The 24,501-nt window shown below is 45.8% G+C and overlaps 6 non-coding genes and 1 pseudogene across 6 annotated transcripts; all 7 read left to right on the top strand.

Moving 5' to 3' along the window:
• The first annotated feature begins 591 nt into the window (after positions 1-591).
• Positions 592-672, top strand: LOC123325828. Its single transcript, XR_006540672.1, has one exon. It is a non-coding gene; the product is annotated as a small nucleolar RNA SNORD115 (small nucleolar RNA).
• A 2,297-nt stretch (positions 673-2,969) lies between these two features.
• On the top strand, positions 2,970-3,050 carry LOC123325827. The gene has a single exon (XR_006540671.1). It is a non-coding gene; the product is annotated as a small nucleolar RNA SNORD115 (small nucleolar RNA).
• Positions 3,051-4,648: 1,598 nt separating this feature from the next.
• Positions 4,649-4,729, top strand: LOC123325838. The gene has a single exon (XR_006540682.1). It is a non-coding gene; the product is annotated as a small nucleolar RNA SNORD115 (small nucleolar RNA).
• Positions 4,730-7,789: 3,060 nt separating this feature from the next.
• Positions 7,790-7,870, top strand: LOC123325842. The gene has a single exon (XR_006540686.1). It is a non-coding gene; the product is annotated as a small nucleolar RNA SNORD115 (small nucleolar RNA).
• A 1,271-nt stretch (positions 7,871-9,141) lies between these two features.
• LOC123325831 lies at positions 9,142-9,222 on the top strand. Its single transcript, XR_006540675.1, has one exon. It is a non-coding gene; the product is annotated as a small nucleolar RNA SNORD115 (small nucleolar RNA).
• A 12,755-nt stretch (positions 9,223-21,977) lies between these two features.
• Positions 21,978-22,058, top strand: LOC123325861. The gene has a single exon (XR_006540703.1). It is a non-coding gene; the product is annotated as a small nucleolar RNA SNORD115 (small nucleolar RNA).
• A 1,516-nt stretch (positions 22,059-23,574) lies between these two features.
• Positions 23,575-23,650, top strand: LOC123325863 (annotated as a pseudogene).
• Positions 23,651-24,501: the final 851 nt, after the last annotated feature.

Below are 24,501 nucleotides of genomic sequence, written 5' to 3'. Positions count from 1 at the left end.
GGTTCCACATGTCCTCGAGGGCACCTGCCAGGCTCGGGGTGCGACAGATGGCCAATCTGTGGGAGGGCGAGGGCCTGGACCTACCTACCAAGGCATGCACCCTTCACGACCAGCCCTGCACCCACAGCGTGCTACCTCTCGGGAAGCGTGTGTGCTGTGCCTTCTTTTGGGCAGCATCAGCAAGGCTCAGCTCCTTCAGGGGCTACACTCTCCATTTTTTTGGAGTCCAGGTATGGGCATCTCTGCTCCTATAGCCTGCCCCTTCCTTGCGGTCACCCACTATGTGCCGGCTGGCCTAAAGCCTTGCCACGCGGTGCTAGACTTTCGGGACTGGCACTTCTTGGCTTCAGGAGCAGGTGCCACGCAGCAGGGCATTCTGACACCTGGCCTACCCCCTCTCTCCCCAGATCGTGTCCCCAGATGAAGATTCCTCCCTGAGGGCCATGTCTTGCTAGGCCCAACCCCTGCAAGAGGCCCAAAGTCTCGTGACTCTGTCCACTCCCCCCCATGGCATCCCGCTCTACAGTAAGCACCCCAGAAAGCAGGTTTGGGGGATAGCATAATGCCCACTGCATTGTCACTGCCTTGCTTGGGTCAATGATGAGAACTCATATTGTCTTGAATAGAGATGATGACCTAAAAATCATGCTCAATAGGATTATGCTGAGGCCCAATGGAGGAGACCATGCCGAGTCAACATGCGAGGTTGCTTGTGGTCCTGGGGGAGTGCTGTAGTTTGGGGCTTGAGGCAATGGATCCCTCGAAGTTCTCCGCTGTAGCTATGGCCTTACTGTGGGCCTCCAAGTGCCCAAAGGACCTCAGGCCTTCGACCTTCCTTGCTGACCCATTCTCCCTCCCAGGGCACCTCCCACGGAGCCATTGCTTAGCACCTGGTTCTCCTGTGTCTTTCAGTGGGCAGTGGTGGCCAGGGTCTCCGCAAGACTTCAAACATGGCAGGTGAGGGGAAGCCACTGGGCTTGGAAGGCAGCGGCAGATGCCATTGGGGTGGGTTTGCATGGCCCATGTCTGGGTGGCGGCTGCATGGACATCGGACTGGGAGCCCTGGATGTCTGTAGCAGGTGGACTTCCCCCTTGAAAGTCCGCCCTTGGACCATCTCATGTGCAGGGGAAGCAATAGTTTGTGCGGGTCCCTGACAAGGACTGGAAATTTTAAGTGCGCTAACATCAGCCCACGTTCAGCTGAGGGCTCTTGCTGCTTAACGGTTTACCCCATGGGCCCATCCAAATGGTGGACGGGGGCCCATTGGGCCACTGGCATTTGTCCACCTCAGCCCTGAGCTGTTCCTGAAGTGCTGGCTCTTGGCAAGTTGCCCCCGGTGGGAGAGCCCAGAGCTCCTGTCACATGCACTCAACTCCCAAGGAGCTTGACCCCACTCGGGGCAGCTGGGGAGCTCCCCTCCTGATCCCTTGGGCCATGGAGACAGGAAGAGCCCACCAGGTCTAGGAGGGGAATCTCGAATCCCTGGGGCAACAGGTGGTAGCCCTGGGCCTCTCACGGCATCACTCTAGACCTGAGGGTGTGATCCAGGGGAAGAGGCCCCGCAGGTGCAGGGGGACGCCCCCCTTGTACGGCAGATAGTGGGCGGCATGCCTTGGTTGCATGCACACGTCTTTGGCCCAGCTTCCATTCCTCTGGAATGGCAGGTGAGTGGAGCCACTGGGCTTCGAGGGAGGCCATAGATGCCATCTGGAGTGGGTTCGGGAAGCCTGTGTCTAGGTGGCGGCCCCAGGGGGGTCAGACTGGGATCCCTGGATGGCCGGAGAGGGTGGATTTCCCCATTGAAGGTCCAACCTTGGGCCATCCCAGGTGCAGGGGAATCGAAAGATTGGCTGGGCCCCTGACATGGACCAGAAAGTGAAGTGTTGCCGCTGTCAGGCAACGATCAGCTGAGGGACCTCGCTGATCCACAATGTGCCCCATGTGCCCATCCAGATGGTGGATATAGGCCCCTTGGGGCCACTGGTGGCTGTCCTGCTTGGACTTGCAGTGTTCATGAAGCCCCAGACCTTGGCAAGTTGCCCTGGGCCGGAGAGCCCAGAGCTCCTGTCACATACACCCAATTCCCAAGGAGCTTAGGCCCCCTCAGAGCAACTGGGGAGTTCCCCTCTCCAATCCCTTGGGCCACCAAGACAGGAAGGGCCAACCTGGCCTAGAAGGGCAATCTTGAGTCCCTGGGTGCAACAGGCGATGTCCTTAGGCCCATCATCGCAGCACTCTAGATCTGAGGGAGTGATCCTGTTGATGAGGCCCAGCAGGTGCAGGGAGAGGGCCCCCATGCATGGTGGGAATGGGTGGCATGCCTGGTTGTGAGCATGCTGTTGGCCCAGCATCCATTCCTCTGCCCTCGGGATCCTGAGGGCCGTGGGTCCCCATGTCCTTGAGGGCACCAGCCCAACTTCAGGTGTCAGAGATGGCCAATCTGTGGGAGGGCGAGGGCCTGACTGTACATACCAGGGCACTCACCCTTCATGCCTGGCCCAGAGTCCACAGCGTGCTACCTCTTGGGAAACCTGTTTGCTGGGCCTTCTGGGGGGCAGCATCAGCAAGGCTTGGCTCTCATGGGGACCACGCTCTCTGTTGTTTCATGGTCCAGATATAGGCATTTCTGCTCCTGTAGCTTGCCCCTTCCATGCGGTACCCCACCATATGCTGGCCGGCTTCACACCTTGCCACATGACACCAGGCTTTCCGGACTGGCAGCTTTTAGCTACAATGGCAGTTGCCACAGAGCAGTGTGTTTTGACACCTCGCCTACCGCTCTCTCCCCAGATCCTGTCCCCCGATGAATATCCCGCCCTGAGGGCCAAGTGTGCTAGGACCAGCCACTGCAAAACGCCCAATGTCTTGTGTCCCCGCCCCCACTCCAGGCATCCCACTCTACAGTAAGTACCCCTGGTAAGCAGGTTCGGGGGATGGGAGAGCACCCCACGTCACCACTGGCTTCCTTGGGTCAATGATGAGAACTCATATTGTCTTGAAGAGAGATGATGACCTAAAAATCATGCTCAGTAGGATTACACTGAGACCCAACGGAGGGGACCATCCCAGAGTCAGCATCCCGAGGATGCTCTGTGCCCTGAGCGAGCACTGCAGATTGGGGCTTTAGGCGACTGTTCCCTTAAGGGTCCCTGCTGTGGCTGTGAACTGACTGTAGGTCTCTAGGTGCCCAGGAGTGGATCAAGCCTTGCCTGCCAACCCGTTCTTCTTCCAGGGACAGCTCCCGTAGAGCCATTGCTTTGCAACCCTGATCTCCTTGTGTCTTTCACAGGCCATGGTGGCCATTGTCTCGGTGCAGCCACAACTATGGCAGGTGAGTGGAAGCCACTGTGCTTGGAGGGAGGCTGACAGACATCATTGGGGTGGGTTCGTGAGGTCCGTGTCTGGGTGGTGGCCACATGGAAATCGGGCTGGGGACCCTTGATGTTGGGAGAGAGTGGACTTTCCCTTGAAGGTCCGCCCTTGGGCCATCCCTCATGCAGGGGAAATGAAAGATGGGCCGGGTCCCTGACAAAGACTGGAAAGTGCAGGGACACCACCATCGCCCAGTTCAGCTGAGGGATCTTGCTGCTTCATAGTGGGCCCCATGGGCCAGTACAGATGGTGGATGTGGGCACCTTGGGACAACTGGCTGCTGTCCCTCTCAGCCCTCGGCTGTTCCTGAATTCCCTGCACATGGCAAACTGCCATGGGTGGAAGATCCCAGAGATCCTGTCACACGCACCTGACTCCCAAGCATCTTGGGCCCCCTCAGGACAGCTGGGAGCTCCCCTTCCCCATCCCTTGGGCTGCCATGACAGGAAAGGACCACCAGGTCTAGGAGGGGAATCTCAAGTCCCTGAGCACAATGGGTGATGGCCCTGGGCCTCTCGCCCTGACACTCCAGACCTGAGGGAGTGATTCATGGGAAGAGGCTTAGCAGGTGCAGGGAGAGAACCCCCCTGCCCGGCAAGCAGTGTGGAGCATACCTTGGTTGCGTGCACATGTTTGTCCCCCCATGTCCCCCCCATTCCTCTGCTCTGGGGACTCTGGAGGCCGTGGGTCCCATGTCCTCGAGGGTATCTGCCCACCTCCAGGTGTCACAGATGGCAAATCCATGGGAGGGTGAGGCCTTGGCCCTACCTACCAGGACAAGCTCCCTGCACGCCATGCCCCGCTCCCATACCATACTACCTCTCAGGGAGTCTGTGTGCTGGCCTTCTCCTGGGGGACAGCCTCAGCAAGGCTCAGCTCCCTCAGGGGCCATGGACTCCGTTGTTTCGGGATCCAGGTATGGGCATCTCCCGTCCTGTAGTCTGCCCCTTTCTTTGGGTTCCCACCATGTGCCAGCTGGCCTCATGCCTTGCCATGTGGTGCCAGGATTTCGGGACTGGCAGCTGTTGGCCTCAGGGACAGGTGTCATGGTGCAGGACATTTTGACAGCTGGCCTACCCCCTCTCTCCCCAGATGCCATCCCCAGATGAAGATCTAGCCCCGAGGTCCAAGTCTTGCTAAGCCAAGCCCCGGTAAGAGGCCCAAAGTCTCATGCCCCCACCTCCCTCCCAGGGCATCCCACTCTACAGTAATCACCCTGGGTAAGTAGGTTTGGGGGATGGGACAGCACCCGTCTGCATCACCATTGCCTTGCTTGGGTCAGTGATGAGAACTCATAATATCTCAAAGAGAGATGATGACTTAAAAATCATGCTCAGTAGGATTACACTGAGGCCCAGTGGAGGGGACCATCCCGGAGTCAGCATCCCGAGGATTCTCGGGGCCCTGGGGGAGTGCTGCAGTTTGGGGCTTGAAGTGACCGATTCCTCAAGGCTCCTAGCTTTGGCTGTGCCTTGACTGTGTGCCTCCAGGTGCCCAAGAGGGGCTCAGACCTTTGGCCTTGGCTGCCAACCCATCCCCCCTCCCAGGACACCTTCTGGGGAGTCATTGCTTAGCAATCCTGGTCTCCTTGTGTCTTTCAGCAAGCAGTGGTGTCTAGGGTCTTGGTGCGGCCTTGACAATGGCTGGTGAGTGGAAGCCACTGCACTTGGAGGGAGGCCGCAGACATCGTTGGGGTGGGTTCATGAGGCCCGTGTCTGGGTGGCGGCCACATGGGAATCGGGCCGGGAGCCCTGGATGTCCGGAGAGGGTGGACTTCCCCCATGAAGGTCCGCCCTTGGGCCATCCCACATGCAGGGGAAGGGAAAGATGGGCTGGTTCCCTGACAAGGAGTAGAAAGGGCAGGGACGCTGCTGTCACCCAGGTTAGCTGAGGGATCTTGCTGCTTGACGGTGTACCCCATCGGCCCATCCAGATGGTGAACATGGGCCCCTTGGGACCACTGGTGGCTGTCCCCCTCAGCCTTCAGCTGTTCCTGAAGCCCTGGTGCTGGCAAGTTGCCCTGGGCAGAAGAGCCCAGAGCCCCTGTCACATGCACCCAACTCCCAAGGAGCTTGGGCCCCCTCGGGGCAGCTGGGAGCTGCCCTCCCTGATTCCTTGGGCTGCCGAGAGAGGAAAGGACCACTGGGTCTAGGAGGGGAATCTAAAGTCCCTGGGCACAACGGGCAATGGCCCTAGGCCTCTCACCCTGACACTCTAGACCTGAGGGAGTGATTCATGGGAAGAGGCTCAGCAGGTGCTGGGAGAGGCCTCCCCTCTCCCAGCAGGCTGTGAGCAGCATGCCTTGGTTGTGTGCACGTTTGGCCCAGCATTCATTCCTCTGCCCTGGGGACTCTGGGGGCCATGGCTCCCCATGTCCTTGAGGGCACCTGCCCAACTCCAGGTGCCACAGATGGCCAATAAGTGGGAGGGCGAGGCATTGGCCCTACTTACCAGGACACGCACCCTGCAAGCTGGGCCCCGCTCCCATACCATGCTACCTCTTGGGAAGCCTGTGTGCCAGGCCTTCTCCTGGGGGGTAGCTTCAGCAAGGCTTGGCACTCTCGGGGGCCATGGTCTCCATTGTTTCAGGGTCCAGGTATGGGCATCTTTGCTACTGTAGCCTGCCACTTCCTTGTGGTCCCCTGCCATATGCCGGCAAGCCTAACACCTTGACAGTGGTGCCAGGATTTTAGGACTTGCAGGTCTTGGCCGCAGGTGCAGGTGCCCCAGACCAGGGCATTTTGACACCAGATTTACCCCTCTCTCCCCAGATCCCATCCCCAGACGTAGATCCAGCCCTGAGGGCCATGTCTTGCTATGTCCAGCCCCTGCAAGAGGCCCAAAATCTCATGTCCCTGCCCCACCCCATCCCCGGGCATCCTGCTATACAGTAAGCACCCCAGTAAGCAGGTTTGGGGGACAGGAGAGTGCCAAACCATGTCACCACTGCTTTGCTTGGGTCAATGATGAGAACTTATATTTTCTAGAAGAAAGAAGATTCATCCTCCCAGGACTCCTCCCAGGGAGCCATTGCTTAGCAACACTGGTCTCCTTTTGTCTTTCAGTGGGCCATGGTGGCCAGCGCCTTGACAGGGGCCTCAACCATAGCAGGTAAGTAGAAGCAACTGGGCTTGGAGGGAAGCTGCAGACGCCATTGGGGTGGATTCGGGAGACCCATATCTGGGTACTGGCTGCATGGACATTGGACCAGGAGCCCTGGATGTCTGTAGAGGGTGCACTTCACCCTTGAAAGTCCGCCCCTGGACCATCTCATGTGCTGGGGAAGCAAAAGTTTGCGTGGGTCACTGACAAGGGCCAGAAAGTGCAGGGATGCCGCTGTCAGCCCACGTTCAGCTGAGGGCTCTTGCTGCTTCATGGTGTACCCCATTGGCCCATCCAGATGGTGAATGTGGACCCCTTGGGCCACTGGTGTCTGTCCACCTTGGCCCTGAGCTGTTCCTGAAGTGCTGGCCCTTGGCAAGTTGCCCCGGGCGGGGGAGCCCAGAGCTCCTGTAGCATGCACTCAACTCCCAAGGAGCTTGGGCCCACTCAGGACAGCTGGGGACCTCCCCTCCTGATCCCTTGAGCTGCGGAGACAGGAAGGGCCCACTGGGCCTAGGAGGGGAATCTCAAATCCCTAGGTGCAATGGGCAATGGCCTTGGGCCTATGGTCGCAGCACTCTAGACCTGAGGGACTGATCCCAGGAAGAGACCCAACAGGTGCAGGGAGAGGGCCCCTTGCATGGCGAGCAGTGGGCGGCATGCCTTGGTTGTGTGGACACGGTTACCTGGCATCCATTCTTCTGCCCTTGCGGCCCTGGGGGCTATAGCTCCCAATGTCCTCGAGGGCACTTTACCAGCTCCAGGTTCCACAGATTGCCAATCCATGGGAGGGCGAGGGCCTGGTCCTACCTACCAGGGAATTCACCCTTCACGCCATGCCCCCCACCCACAGTGTGTTACCTCTCGGGAAGTCTGTGTGCCAGGCCTTCTGGGAGGCAGCATCAGCAAGGCTCAGCTCCCTCAGGAGCCATGCTCTCCATTGTTTTGGGGTCCAGGTATGGGCATCTCTGCTCCTGTAGCCTGCCACTTCCTTGGGGTCCCTCGCTGTGAGACAGCTAGCCTTATGCCTTGTCACGTGGCACCAGGCTTTTGGGACTGAAACTCTTGGCCACAGGAACAGGTGTCCCAGTGCAGGACGTTTTGAGAGCTGGCCCGCCCCTTTCTTCCCAGAGGCTGTCCCCAGGTGAAGATCCCGCCCTGAGGTCCAAGTCTTGTTAGGCCAATCTCCGGCAAGAGGCCCAACATCTAATGCCATTGCTCCCCTCCTGGGGCATCCCTCTCTACAGTAAGCACCCTGGGTAAGCTGGTTTGGGGGATGGGAGAGTGCCCGCCTGCATCACCATTGCCTTGCTTGGGTCAGTGATGAGAACTCATATTGTCTCGAAGAGAGACGATGACCTAAAAATCATGCTCAATAGGATTACACTGTGACCCAATGGAGGGGACCATCCCCATGTCAGCATCCAGAAGATGCTCGGGGTCCTGGGGGAGTGCTGCAGTTTGGGGTTTGAAGCGACCATTCCCTCAAGGCTCTCCATTGTGGCTGTGGTCTGACTGTGTGCCTTGGGCCATCTGCCCTTGGGCCATCCCATGTGTAGCCAAAGTTTGGCCGGGTCCCTGACAAGGACCAGAAAGTGCAGGGATGCCGCTGTCAGCCCACGTTCAGCCGAGGGCTCTTGCTGCTTCAGTTGTGCCCCATGAGCCCATCCAGATGGTGGACATGGGCTGCTTGGGGCCACTGGCATCTGTCCCTCTCGGCCCTTGGGTGTTCCTGAAGCCCCAGCCATTGGTAATGTGCCCCAGGTGGGAGAGCCCAGAGCTCCTGTAAAAAGCACCTGACTCCCAAGGAGCTTGGGCCCTCTTGGGGCAGCTGGGGAGCTCCCCTCCCTGATCCCTTGGGCTGTCGAGACAGGAAGACCCCACCCGGCCTAGGGGGGGAATCTCGAATCCCTGGGCACAACAGTTGATGGCCCTGGGCCTTTCATCATAGCACTGGAGACCTGAGGGAGTGATCCTGGGGAAGAGTCCCAGCAGGTGCAGGGAGAGGCCTCCTGCATGGAGGGCAGTGGGCAGTATGCCTCGGTTGCGTGCACGCAGTTTGCCTGGCATCCATTCCTCTGCCCTTGGGGCCCTCAGCGCTGTGGCTTCCTGTGTCCTCGAGGGCATGTGCCCAGCCCGGGTGCCACAGATGGCCAATCCTTGGGAGGGCAAGGGCCTTGCCCTACCTACTAGGGCATGCACCCTTCACACCTGACCCTGCACCCACGGTGTGCTACCTCTCTGGAAGCCTGTCAGGCCTTCTGGGGGCCATCATCAGCAAGGTTCAGCTCCCTCGGGGGCCGCACTCTCCATTGTTTCGGGGTCCAGGTATGGGCATCTCTGTTCCTGTAGCTTGCCCCTTCCTTGCAGTCCCCCACTGTGTGCCAACCAGCCTTAGGCCTTGCCACTCGCTGACAGGCTTTTGAGACTGGCAGCTCTTGGCCACAGGAGCAGATGCCCTGGAGTAGGGAGTTTTGACAGCTGGCCTACCACTCTCTCCCCAGATCCCATGTCCAAGGACCCTTCTACACCTTTCAGCCCCTGCAAGAAGCCCAAAGTTCATGCCCCTGCCCGCCCCCCCAGGGCATCTCATTCTACAATAAGCATCCTGGTAAGCACGTTCAGGGGACGGGAGAGCACCTGCCCACGTCACCACTGCCTTGCTTGGGTCAATGATGAGAACTCATATTGTCTCAAAGAGAGATGATGACCTAAAAATCATGGTCAATAGGATTACGCTGAGGCCCAATGGAGGGGACCATCCTGGGGTCAGCATCTCGAGGATTCTCGGGGCCCTGGGGGAGCACTGCAATTTGGGGCTTGAGGCAACAGATCCTTCGGGTCTCCCTTCTGTTGCTCTGGCCTGTCTGTGGGCCTCCAGGTGCCCAAGAGCTACTCCAGCCTTTGGCCTTGCCTCCCGACCCATTCCTCCTCCTGGGACACCTTCTCGTGAGCCAATGCTTAGCAACCCTCATCTCCTTTTGTCTTTCAGTGTACCTTTGTGGCCATCATCTTGGCACGGCCTCAACAATGAGATTTGATTCGATGCCTCTGGAGCTATTTGAAGGTCTCAGATGTAAACAGTCGGTGGGAAGTTCCACATGATGCAGCTTCGACACTTCTCTCTTGGTGGGACACCTTCATGGCCAGTGAGGGTTGACTTCTCCTTGAATGTCCTCCCTTGTCCTTTGGCAACTCCACCTGATGAGTACATTTGGCCATCCTCCTGACATGGTCTCGAATATCCAGGGAGATCTCCACTCTGCCACCAATCTCCTACTACATTCCTCACCCCCTGCCATCGAGTTCTCAGCTTTAGCAGCCTCTGTTTGATGCCGGTCTCTTTCAGGAAATGCCATTTTATTTTGAAGAGAATTTGTTTGTTCAGTGAGGTGTGGTGAATCAGGCCTTCGTCCCTGCTGTCCACTTTTGGTGTTTCAGGAAATTGCCTGTACTGAGGCTCCCAGCTGGAGGTTCACAGCTGGATCCCCCTAGCCAGCCTTCAGAAGAGGGGAAGCCATTCCCTGAGGGGTGCTTCCTGTTTTCTTATGAACAACACTGTTTTTTCTGGACAATTTCTTGCAGATTTCTGGCAAATTACAATCCAATTGTAATCTCTGACTGAAACACAGCTAGATAATCATCAAATCATACTGAAATAGCAGGAATTCTTATCCTTCTCCACAGCAGCTTAGACAGAGAAGGCCATGTGGCCAAAATTAGGATGCATTGAGACATGATTTTTGGTAGAATTGGATCCCTGAGATCCTGGCCAGTTTGGGCCTCTCATCATGGAAAAGGCAAGAGAGAGTGGAGTTCATGTGGCAACATCTAGAGAAATACATCCCCCTACATTGCCTGGGAAAAGCTTAGAGGCTCATTTTTGTTGTTTTTGTAACCAGAAGCTTTTGAGGACTGTAGTTTTATATTTGGCGGGCTTTTTTTGTGATTGATATTTGAGGGCACTGTCCTTGTCCTGGAGAAAAGGCAAGCAATCTACCCTGGCCAAATGGTGGGCCCTGAGTATCACCTGGGCACAGTTGTGGGCGATTATTTGCTCCTCTTTGACCATATTTGTGGTAGGTCACTTTCACAGAGTGGCCTCGTAGGATACAAAGGATCCAGTGATTTCCATTTCCCTTCTACACCTTTCAACATAAATGCAGAGTCACCTGCCAAGTGCCGCTCATCCCTGACATTGGCTGCATAGTTGCTTGCTCCACATCCTAGGACCCTGTGCTCTTCTTTGTTAAATATCCCGTAGTTCCAGCACACTGAATCCCTCCCCCAGAAGCCCAGGACAGTCTCTGTCCACACTCTGTACCTAAAGCCTGGATTTTTAAATGATATCCAGCTTGGTTGGGATAGAATATGGATGGCACTCTGTTGCTCCTGGAGAGAAAGCAGGAAAACAACCTGGAGTTGGACAGTGTGAAAACAGTGACTGAAAAATACCTAAGACATTCATGGGGGAGATAATTTGCTCTTCTTAGAGTGCTTCCCTGAGGAAAGCAAGCACTAAGACCCCTTTCCAGGGACAGAGGAGCTGGCTGGGACTGTTTCCCTTCCCCACCCCTCAGGATAAACATAGAACCAGCTTCCATAAATAGCACAATGCCTACAGTGACTTCCTAACCCACTTATTCAGGTCACGCACCCTTTTGCTATGCCAGCACTGCCCTTGTAGTACAAATTCGCCTCACTCCCAGTGTGGAGGACCCCTTCTTCAGAAGACCAGCATAAACCCCTAATCACACCACATCTTCTGACCATAGAGTTCTGCAAAGCCTCCGTGCTATCAGAAGTAGCATCAGATCTCATTTAACATGGAAACCAGAGCACACCTAGTTAAAACTCACCCACTCTGACCAAGTTCCAAACACTACCTACTGAAGAGCCTCTGAAGATGACTGGCCTGCAGGATAGAGCAGCCAAAACACAGCAGCAGAGTGCATGCAGCACACAACAGAGACACTCCCTGAAGCACCAGGCGCTGGATATTATATGAATTTCTTCTTAACAAAGCCATTACTCTCAGAAGCAGGAAATATAACAGGCTTTTCTAACTCAGAGAAGAAAACAGAGGCTTAGACAAAATCCCAAGACAGTGTAATTCATCCCCCAAGAAAGAACAAGATAAGGTCATGGCCAGAGATCTAATCAAAACAGATATAAATAATATGCCTTATGAAGAATTTAAAGCAATAATCACCAACATACTCACTGGGCTTGAGAAAAGCATAAAAGACAACAGGGAGGCCCTTACCACAGAGATAAAAAAGTTAAAAAAAAAACAGTCAGAAATTAAAAATTCAATAACTGAGATTCCAAACTGATGGGATGTAATGACCATGAGGATGAAAGAAGCAGAGGAACAAATAAGTGATATGGAAGACAAAATAATGGGAAACCATGAAGCTGAAAAAAAAAAAGAATTATGGAACACAAAAGTAGATATAGGGTATTCAGTGTCCCTGTAAAATGTAATAACATTTGTATTATAGGTGTCCAGATTAAGAACAGAGGCAAAAGCGGACAGAAAATTTAATTGAGGAAATATTAGCTGGAAACTTCCCCAATCTGGGGAAGGAAACAGACATCCAAATCCAGGAGGAACAGAGACCTCCTGTTAAAATCAACAAAAGCAGGCCAACACCATGACCTATCATATTTAAACTTGCAAATTATAGTGACAAAGAAAAGATGTTAAAGCAGCATGACAAAATAAGTACCTAACTTATAAGGAAAGACCCATAAAGCTAGCTGTATATCTTTCCACAGAAACGTGGTAAGCCAGAAGAAAGTGGCATGATACATTCAACATGCTGAATCGGAAATATCTGCTGCAAAGAATACCCTATCCACAAAAGCTATTAGTCAGAGTAGAAGGAGAGAAAAAGAGTTTCCCAGACAAAACTAAAGAAGTTTGTGACCACTAACTCAGCCCTGCAAAAAAATATTAAAGGAGACTCTTTGAATAGAAAGGAGAGACCAAAAGTGACAAAGACTAGAAAGGCAAAGAGAATCTCCAGAAACAATGACAAAACAAGTAATAAAATGGCATTAAATACATATCTGCCAATAATTACTGGATGTAAATGGACTAAACACCACAACCAAAAGATCTGGAATGTCAGAATGGATAAAAATCCAAGACCTGTCTATATTCTGTGCACGAGACTCATTTTAGACCTAAAGATTGAAAGTGAGGGGATGGAGAAATATTTACCATGCAATAGCACATCAAAAGAAAGAGTAGCAGTACTTATATTCAACAGACTAGATTTTAATCCAAAAACTGTAACAAGAAATGAAGAAAGGTACTATGTCATAATAAAGGGGTCTATCCAACAAGAAGATCTAACATTTGTAAATATTTATGCTCCCAAATGGGAGGACCCAGATATATAAAACAATTAATAACAAACATAAGGGACTCAATGATAATAATACAATAATAGTAAGGGATTTAAACACCCCACTTACATCAATGAACAGATATCTAAGTAGAAAATCATCAAGGAAACAATGGTTTTGAATATGGACCAAATAGACTTACCATATATATTCAGAACATTCCACCCCAAAGCGGCAGAATACACATTCCTTTCAGATGCACATGGGACATTCTCCAGGATAGGTTACATGCTAGTTCATAAATCAGGTCTCAACAAGAACAAAATGACTGAAATCATACCATGCATATTTTCATATGTTTCATATGATGCTATGAAACATGAACTGAACCACAAGAAAAAAATTGGAGAAGACTGCAAATACATGAAGGTTAAGCAAAATGCTACTAAACAACAAATTGGTCAACAAGGAAATCAAAGAAGAAAAAATACATGGAAACAAATGAAAATGAAATCACAACAGTCCAAAATCTTTGTGGTGCAGCAAAAGTGGTCTTAAAAAGACATAGATAGCAATTCAGGCCTACATTAAGAAGCAAGAAAAATATCAAATAAAAAACCTAACCTCACACCTAAAGGAGCTCAAAAAGAATTTTTTTAAAGCCTAAAACCAGCAGAAGAAGGGAAATAATAAAGACCAGAGCAGAAATAAATGATATAGAAACTAAAAAACAACAGATCAGTGAAACCTGGAGAAGGTTCTTTGAAAAAAAAAAAATAATAAAATTGATAAACTCTTAGACTTATCAAAGACAAAAGCAAATGGACACAAAAAGTAAAATCACAAATGAGAGAGGAGAAATAACCAACACCACAGAAACACAAACAATTATAAAAAGATATTATATAAAACTACATGGCAACAAATTGGACAAACTGGAAGAAATGGATAAATTCCTAGTAACATATAAACCACCAAAACTGAAACAGGAAGAAATAGAAAACCTTAACAGATGGATAACCAGCAAAAAAATTGGACCAGTAATCAGTACTCTCCCAATAAACAAAGTTCACAGCCATGTGTCTTCACAGTTGAATTCTATGAAACATTTAAGGAAGAGTTAATATGTATTCTTCTCAAACTATTTAAAAAAATAGAAATGGAAGGAAAACTTCAAAATTCATTCTATGAGGCCAACATTACACTGATAACAAAACCAGATAAAGACTCCATTAAAAACCAGAACTACAGGCCAATATCATTGGTAAACATGGAGGCAAGAATTCTAAGTAAAATATTAGCAAATCGAATCCAACAATACATTAAAAGAATCATTTGAGATAAGCAAGTGCGATTTATGCCTGGACTGCAAGAGTGGATCACTATTCACAAATCAATCAACATGATACGCCACATTAATAAAAGAAAGGATAACAACCATATGATCTCAGTAGATGCAGAAAAAGCTTTTGGCAAAGTACAACATCCATTCTTGATAAAAAAAAAAAAAAAAAAAAAAAAAAAAAAAAAAAAAAACCTCAACAAAGTAGAGTTAGAGGGAACATACCTCAACATAATAAAGTCCATAAATGAAAAACCCGCTGGTAAGATCCTCAGTGGGGAATAATTGAGAGCTTTAATCTATGATCAGGAACAAGGCAGGGATATCCAGTCTCACCACTGTTATGAAACATAATACTGGAAGCAATCAGAAAACAAAAAGAAATAAAAGGCATCCAAGTCACCAAGGAAGAAGTAAAACTTTCAATATTTGCAGATGACATGATACTCTATACAGAAATTCCAAAACTCCACCAAAAAATTGCTATTATTGATACACAAATTCAGTAAAGTCACAGGATACAAAATCAATGTACAGAAATCTGTTGCCTTACTATACACGAATAATAAACAGCAGAAAGAGAAATCAATGAATCCATCCCATCTACAACTGTACCAAAAATCATAAGAATAAACCCAACCAAAGAGGTAAAATATGTGTACTCTGAAAACTATAAACCACTGATGAAAGAAATTGACAATGACACAAAGAAATGGAAAAACATTCCATGCTCATGGTTTAGAAGAATAAATATTTTTAAATTGTCTATATTACCCAAAGGAATCTGCACATTTAATGCAATCACCATCAAAATATGAACAGCAGTTTTCACAGAGTTAGAAAAAGAATCCTAATTGGGCGCCTGGGTGGCTCAGTTGGTTAAGCAACTGCCTTCGGCTCAGGTCATGATCCTGGAGTCCCTGGATCGAGTCCCGCATCGGGCTCCCTGCTCGGCAGGGAGCCTGCTTCTGCCTCTGACCCTCCCCCCTCTCATGTGTTCTCTCTCTCTCATTCTCTCTGTCTCAAATAAATAAATAAAATAAAAAATCTTAAAAAAAAAAACTTTAAAAAAAATAAAAAAAAAAAAAATAATAAAAAAAAAAAAGAAAAAGAATCCTAACACCCAGTTACCCCCTCCCCCCACACCTCCCCTCCAGCAATCCACACTGATTATAATGAGCGCTGGGTGTTATATGCAACTGATGAATCACCAAACTCTATGTCAGAAACTAATAATACACTACATGTTAATTAAATTGATTTTAAATTTAAAAAAAGGAAAAGAATCCTAAAATTTGTATGGAACCACAAAAGACCTCGACTAGCCAAACCAATCTTGAAAATGAAAAGCAAAGCTGGTGGCATCACAATTCTGGACTTCAAGTTATATGACAAAGCTGTAGTGATCAAGACAGTATGGTTCTGGCACAAAAACAGACACATAGATCAATGGAACAGAATAGAGAGCCCAGAAATGGACCCTCCACTCTATGGTCAACTAATCTTCGACAAAGTAGGAATGAATATCCAATGAAAAAAAGACAGTCTCTTCAACAAATGGTGTTGGGAAAACTGGACAGCCACATGCAGAAGAATGAAACTGAACCACTTTCTTACACCACACACAAAAATAAAATCAAAATGGATGAAAAACCTAAATGTGAGACAGGAAACCAAAATCCTAGAGGAGAACACAGGCAGAAACCTCTTTGACATTGGCCGTAGCAACTTCTGACTAGATATGCCTCTGGCGAAGGGGGAAACAAAAGCAAAAATAAACTGTTGGGACTTCATCAAGTTAAAATGCTTCTACACAGCATAGGAAACAATCAACAAAACTAAAGGCAACCTACAGAATGGGAGAAGATATTTGCAAATGACCTATCTGATAAGGGGTTTATATTCAAAATCTACAAAGAACTTATCAAACTCAACATACAAAAAAAAAAATCCAGTTAAGAAACAGACAGAAATCATGAATAGACATTTTTCCAAAAAAGACATGCAGATGACTAACAGACAAATGAAAAGATGTTCATCATCATTCATCATCAGGGAAATACAAATCAAAACCACAATGAGCTACCACCTCACGTCTGTCAGAATGGCTAAAATTAATAACACAGGAAATAATAGATGTCGGCAAGGATGCAGAGAAAGGGGAACCCTCTTACACTGTTGGTGGGAATGCAAACTGGTGCAGACACTCTGGAAAACAGTATGAGGTTCCTCACGATGTTCAGAATAGAAGTACCATATGACCCAGCAATTGCACTGTCTTAGAGAAAGACAAATACCATATGATTTCACTCGTATGTGATATTTAAGAAACCAAACAGATAACCATTTGTGAAGGAGAAAAAAAGAGAGAAGGAAGCATGCCATAAAAGAATCTTAATGATAGAGAACAAACTGAGGGTTGATGGAGGGAGGTGGGTGGGGGAAGGGTTAAATGGGTATTAAGGAGGGCACTTGTTATGATGAGCCCTCAGTGTTATATGTAAGTTATGAATCATTAATGTTACTCCTGAGACAAATATTACACTATATATTAACTAACTAGAATTTTTTAAATTTTTTTATTAACATATAATGTGTTATTTGTTTCAGGGATACAGATCTGTGATTCATCAGTCTTACACAATTCACAGTGCTCACCATAGTATATACACTCCCCAATGTCCATCACCCAGCCACCCCATCCCTCCCACCCCTTTCCAGTCCAGCAATCCTGTTTGTTTCCTGAGATTAAGAGTCTCTTACGGTTTGTCTCCCTCTCTGGTTTCATCTTGTTTCATGTTCCCCTCCCTCCCCCTATGATCCTCTGTCTTGTTTCTCAAATTCCTCATATCAGTGAGATCATAGAGACAAGTGTCTTTCTCTGATTGACTTATTTCGCTTAGCATAATACCCTCTAGTTCCATCCATGTTGCAAATGGCAAGATTTCATTTTTTTAATGGCGGCATAATATTCCACTGTATATATATATATACACCATATCTTCTTTATCCGTTCATCTGTTGATGGACATCTAGGCTCTTTCCATAGCTCATTGCTGCTATAAACATTGGGGTTCATGTGCCCCTTCGGATCACTACATTTGTATCTTTGGGGTAAATACCCAGTAGTGCAATTGCTGGGTCATAGGGTAGCTCTATTTTCAACTTTTTGAGGAACCTCCATACTGTTTTCCAGAGTGGTTGCACCAGCTTGCATTCCCACCAACAGTGGAGGAGGGTTCCCCTTTCTCCGCATCCTCGCCAACATCTGTCATTTCCTGACTTGTTAATTTTAGCCATTCTTTTTTTTTTAAGATTTTATTTTATTTATTTGAGAGAGAGAATGAGAGAGAGAGAGCACATGAGAGGGGGGAGGGTCAGAGGGAGAAGCAGACCCCCTGCTGAGCAAAGAGCCCAATATGGGACTCGATCCCAGGACTCCAGGATCATGACCTAAGCCGAAGGCAGTCGCTTAACCAACTGAGCCACCCAGGCACCCAATTTTAGCCATTCTGACTGGTGTGTGGTGGTATCTCATTGAAGTTTTTTTTTTTTTTTAAGATTTTATTTATTTATTTGAGACAGAGAGAATGAGAGAGAAACAGCACATGAGAGGGGGGAGGGTCAGAGGGAGAAGCAGACTCCTCGCTGAGCAAGGAGCCCGATGCGGGACTCGATCCCGGGACTCCAGGATCATGACCTGAGCCGAAGGCAGTCGCTTAACCAACTGAGCCACCCAGGCGCCCCTCTCATTGAAGTTTTGATTTGGATTTCCCTGATGCCGTGTGATGTTGAGCACTTTTTCATGTGTCTGTTGGCCATTTGGATGTCTTCTTTGCAGAAATGTCTGTTCATCTCTTCTGCCCATTTCTTGACTGGATTATTTGTTCTTTGAGTGTTGAGTTTGATAAATTCTTCATAGATTTTGGATACTAGCCCTTTATCTGATATATCATTTGCAAATATCTTCTCCCATTCTGTCGGTTATCTTCTGGTTTTGTTGACTGTTTCATTTGCTGTGCAAAAGCTTTTTATCTTGATGAAGTCCCAATAGTTCATTTTTGCCCTTGCTTCCCTTGCCTTTGGCGATGTTTCTAGGAAGAAGTTGTGGCTGAGTTGAAAAGGTTGCTGCCTGTGTTCTCCTCTAGGATTTTCATGGATTCCTGTCTCACATATAGGTCTTTCATCCATTATGAGTCTATTTTTGTGGGTGTAAAGAAATGGTCCAGTTTCATTCTTCTGCATGTGGCTGTCCAATTTTCCCAACACCATTTGTTGAAGAGACTGTCTTTTTTCCATTTGACATTCTTTCCTGCTTTGTCGAAGATTAGTTGACCATAGAATTGAGGGTCAATTTCTGGGCTCTCTATTCTGTTCCATTGATCTATGTGTCTGTTTTTGTGCCAGAACCATACTGTCTTGATCACTACAGCTTTGTCATATAACTTGAGTCCAGAATTGTGACGCCACCAGCTTTGTTTTCTTTCTCAATATTCCTCTGGCTATTTGGGGTCTTTTCTGGTTCCATACAAATTTTAGGATTATTTGTTCCATTTCTCTTAAAAAAGTGGATGGTATTTTGATGGGGATTGCATTAAATGTGTAGATTGCTCTAGGTAGCATAGACATTTTCACAATATTTGTTCTTCCAATCCATGAGTATGGAACGTTTTTCCATTTCTTGTGTCTTCCTCATTTTTTTCATGAGTATTCTATAGTTTTCTGAGTTCAGATCCTTTGCCTCTTTGGTTAGATTTGTTCCTAAGTATCTTATGGTTTTGGGTGCAATTGTAAATGGGATCAACTCCTTAATTTCTCTTTCTTCTGTCTTGTTGTTGGTGTATAGAAATGCAACTGATTTCTGTGCATTGATTTTCTATCCTGCCACTTGACTGAATTCCTGTATGAGTTCTAGGAGTTTTGGGGTGGAGTCTTTTGGGTTTTCCACATAAAGTATTATATCATCTGTAAAAAGTGAGAGTTTCACTTCTTCTTTGCCAATTCAGATGCCTTTTATTTCTTTTTGTTGTCTGATTGCTGAGGCTAGGACTTCTAGTACTATGTTGAACAGCAGTGGTGATAGTGGACATCCCTGCCGTATTCCTGACCTTAGAGGAAAACCTCTCAGTTTTTCCCCATTGTGTATGATATTCACTGTGGGTTTTTCATAGATGGCTTTTATGATATTAAGGTGTGCACCTATCCCTACAATTTGAAGTTTTACTCAAAAAACGATGTTGTATTTTGTTGAATGCTTTTTCTGCATCTATTGAGAGGATCATATGGTTCTTGTTCTTTCTTTTATTAATGTATTAACTAACTAGAATTTAAATAAAAATTTGAAACTACAAAAAAGCGACCTATCTAGTAAGAAGTTGCTACAGCCAATGTCAAAGGGGTTAGTGCCTGTGTTCTCTAGTATTTTAATGCTTTCCTGCCTCACATCTAGGTCTTTCACACAAATTGAATTTATTTTTGTGTATGGTGTAAGAAAGTGGCCAGGTTTCATTCTCTTGCATGTTGCTGTCCGATTTTCCCAACACCATTTGTTGAAGAGACCATCTTTTTTCCATCTTTTTCATATTTGTTCTTCCAATCCATGAGCATGGAATTTTTTTTTTCCATTTCTTTGTGTCTTCCTCAGTTTCTTTCAGAAGTGTCTATAGTTTTCAGGGTACATATCTTTTACTTCCTTGGTTTATTCCTAGGTATCTTATTGTTTGTTTTTGGTGCAACTGCAAATGGGATCAATTCCTTGGTTTCTTTTCCTGCTGTTTCATTATTGGTGTATAGAAATGCAACAGATTTCTGTGCATTGATTTTGCATCCTTTGACTTTACTAAATTCATGTATCAGTTCTAGTAGGTTTTTGGCTTTCAGGTTTTCTATATAAAGTATCATGTCATCTGCAAATACTGAATCTTTTACTTCTTCTTTGCCAATTTGAATGCCTTTTATTTCTTTTTGTTGTCTGATTGCTGAGGCTATGATTTCCAGTACTATGTTACATAACAATGGTGAAAGTGAACATCCATCTTGCTCCTGACCATAGAGGAAAAGCTCTGTTTTTCCCCATTGAAATTATATTAGTTGTGGGTCTTCCATTTATGGCCTTTATGATGTTGAGGTATGTCCAGGATTCCTACTTTGTTGAGGGTTTTTACAAGAATGGATGCTGTATTTTGTCAAATGTTGTTTCTGCATTTATTGAGAGGATCATAGGGCTCTTTTCCTTTCTTTTTGAATGTGATGTTTCACATTGACTGATTTGCAAATATTGAACCACCCTAGAACCCAGGAATAAATCCCGTTTAATCGTGGTGAATAATTTTTTTAAAGATTTTATTCATTTATTTATTTTGAGAGAGAGAGAGAGCAGGGGGACGAGCAGAGGGGAGGGAGAGGAAAAGGAAGGGGGAAAGAATCCCAAGCAAACTCCATGGTGAGTGCAGAGCCCAGCATGAGGCTTGATCTCATGACTCTGAGATCATGACCTGAGCCAAAACCAAGAATCAGATGCTTAACCAACTGAGCCACCCAGGTGCCACAGTGAGTAATTTATTTAATGTACTGTTGGGTTTGATTTGCTGGTATCGTGTTGAGATTTTTTGCATCCATGTTCATCAGATATTGTTCTATAATTCTCTTTTTTTGTGGGGTCTCAGTTTTGGAATCAAGGTAATTCTGGCCTCATAGAATGAGTTTGGAAGTTTTCCTTCCATTTCTATGTCAGAAGAATAGGTATTAATTCTTTAAAGTTTGGTAGAATTCCTCTGGGAAGCCATCCAGCCCTATACTCTTGTTTCTTGGGAGATTTTTTACTACTGATTTAATTTCATTGCTAGTCATGGGTTTAATAAATTTTCTGAGCCTTGGTATTATCTCCAACATTCATAATCTTATACATGAGTATAGGAGCAGACATATTCATCCCAATTATTATGTTTTTGTGGTGATGGTGGGACATGGATGAGGACTGTTAACATAAAAACAATGGTTTATCAGCCACAGCTGAAAATTCCCATAAATTGGTTGAAAGATTAAAGAAAAACACAATTGTGGTTATTGTTATCTTGTTTTCTAAAAATAAGTTTCATATGGATTTATTGTTTCATTTTTTTAAGATTTTATTTATTTATTTGTCAGAGAGAGAGAGCACAAGCAGGGGTGAGCAGCAGGCAGAGGGAGAAGCAGCCTCCTGACTGAGCAAGGAGCCCAATGCGGGACTCAATCCCAGGACACTGGGATCATGGCCTGAGCCAAAGGCCGACCCTTAACCAGCTGAGTCACCTAGGCATCCCTGTTGTTTCATTTTATCCAAGTTGAAATGCAATGGACCATGTCAAGTGTTGCTGATATGGCTCCTTGATCAAATATGCCAAAAATGATCAATGAGATGCTCTTATTTCAACATGACATCGCCTAATTAGTTTTCCAAAGTCAAGAAACTTACATGCTTTGTCAAACTTTTGTTTGGTGAATTAATGTCAAATAGCCTATGTAATGGGTCATTTTTGCAGAAATGATTATATTGGTCCATTATAGAGAAGCATGCATGAGCCCCATGCGCATGAGAGATGAAGTGCTTTGTTTTGACAGCATTGTTATTCCTGTCTACCTAGATTATGACTCCAGAGGAAGAACCCTGTTGGTCTCACTGTCACTGGGGCAATCTGTAACATCCAGGAGTCCAACATGCAATACAATGAAACTCCTAATCACCTTGGCTTCATAGTTTCCTGTATCCATCTTTGGTAAGCATAGTTAGGTTCAAGTATACATATGCTTGGGGAATCCTGTGCTGCATCAATTTTGAAACCTCGTGTTGTGTTGAAAAGATTTGTTTACCTAAAAGTCATGTTCAGTGGCATTACACTGAGGCTCACTCTAGGTTTACAATCCCGAGACAGAATTTTAAGGATACTTGTTTTTCTTCTACAGGTATTGTATTTTTTATTTATCAGCAGATCACTTAAAGGAAACTTATAATTTCTAAACCTATCTATTCTCTTCAAATTACACAATAACTCATCCTTTTCATTTTTTCCAATGGTCGATAAGTTCTAATAATTTGACACATTTGGGGCCCACCTTAACTCTTTTTCTCTTATTGTTTCTTTTGGTAAGATGTTTCACAAGATATTCATCATTAAATTGATGAGATGTGTTAGTCTTGGTCATAAATACCTTCCAAGTAGACTTTCAGGCTTATAAAGTTTCACTCTAAGGCAGTTAGATTTACTCATTTGAGTAACTTAAATATCCATATGTTTTCCTACTCAATGTATGACTGAACTACTTGATTTGATCCCAAGAAAATATCTTTTTTTTTTTAAAGATTTTATTTATTTATTTGAGACAGAGAGAATGAGAGACAGAGAGCATGAGAGGGAGGAGGGTCAGAGGGAGAAGCAGACTCCCTGCCGAGCACAGAGCCCGATGCGGGACTCGATCCCAGGACTCCAGGATCATGACCTGAGCCGAAGGCAGTCGCTTAACCAACTGAGCCACCCAGGCGCCCCTGATCCCAAGAAAATATCTTTAATTTTTACCTGAACTTAGTGTTTTTAACAATGAGGGATTTTTTCATTCTTTGGTATTCAATCCAGTGTGAGATATATATTTGAATATATAAACAAATAGACTGATTTTCATGATTGATGCTATAAGTTTCTAATGATGTTAGGCTGCTTTGGGGTTACTGGTATAAATATCATCACTAAAGGTCTCTGACAATGGAAAAAATAATGTAAGATGTGGTAATTTGCTTTGCCCATATATATTAAGATGGAATCCATTGATAAAGAAACCTGTATATGGGTTTCCTGAGCTAATGAATACAATACATTCAATTCCATGTGCCCTAATATCTGATATCCAAATCCTGAGATTTATGTGGTTTTAAGAGTGTCAGTGCTTTATGAGCATTCATATACAATAAACCATGTCAGATGTTAGTGTTATGACTTTCTTGACTATATAGACAAGGGATGATCAATGAAATTCTCTTGACTCTACATGAAGACACTGGATTGCTTCTCCAAAGTCAAGTGACCTGTAAGTTTCATACTCATTAATTTTTGTTAATCAATGAACTAAACTCTGAAATGAGGTGGGTTTTTTAGTACTAACATTTTTCTCATTTAATGAAAAACATGCACAACCCATATGCACCAGAGAGAGGTAGTTCTCCCTTTAATAACAGTTCTGGTTTTTGTCCTCTTAGATAATGATATGGAAAAACATTCTGTGGCATGTTGTGACTGGAGCAATTGATATCACCCAAGGATCATGTAATAAGTACACGCTAACTCCAATTCACTTTAGCACCAGGGTTTTAAGACTTGCTGGTAAGGTAATCAGGTCCAAGTTTGTGTATGCATGGGAAGTGTCATGGCTTTTGACAATGATGGGACCTTAAATTGTCTCGAAGAGAAATAACTTAAAAGTTATGCTCAATAGAATTAAACAGGCTAGAATTCAATGACAATTCTGGGACAGATAATAGTAACTCTTTATTTCCCTTCTAGGAGAATTTTATCTTGAATTTGATATAATAAAATTTCATGAATAACTTGTTTGCCCAACATTATCTATGTACCTATAAATAAACAAACATCTCTTATTCCTTAAGCTTTATTTCAGATATTTGCATTTTCTAAAACTATGGCATTTTCAGATTTCTTTTCTTAGCTCTTTTTATCTCATTTTTGTTTCAGTAAGACTTGATTCCAAGAATATAACATTCCATTATAAGAGATCAGTGGCTTCTTTTGACATACATATTTCATATAAACATTGAACTAGTGAAGATTTACACCTAAGGCAGTTTTATTCACTCAGGAAAACTGAATATCAATATGTTTTTTTTTCTTCTTGATATAATCCTCTTAACAAAATATGTAATTTTTGTATGAACTTCAGATAATTGAATGTTGAACAATTGTTTGATTTTCTGTTACCTAGTCCAAAATGCAATATTCATTTAGGTGTAAATAAATGTCTAGAAAAAAATTTGCTCTATTCTAATGTTGCTTTGGTTTCTCATAAACTTTCCCATAACTGCAGTACTGTGCTAATAGAGGAGATTGTGAGATTCAGTAATGTGCTTTGCCTATTAAACTTAAATTGAATAATTTGATGACCAAATTGATACCTATAAAACTTAAATTGGATAATTTGATGACTAAACTTTATCTTAGGGGTATCATGTGACCCCATTGTTTTCAGAAAAATAAAAATGTATGCTATAAATGATGACAGTTGTTCCTGATATGGACTTTGTTTTTTTTTTTTTTTTTTTTTTTTTTTTTTTTTTTTTTTTTTT

Source organism: Neomonachus schauinslandi, chromosome 9 (assembly GCF_002201575.2).
Source record: "Neomonachus schauinslandi chromosome 9, ASM220157v2, whole genome shotgun sequence".
Lineage (NCBI taxonomy): Eukaryota > Metazoa > Chordata > Mammalia > Carnivora > Phocidae > Neomonachus > Neomonachus schauinslandi.
This window is presented reverse-complemented; position numbering and strand designations above follow the sequence as displayed.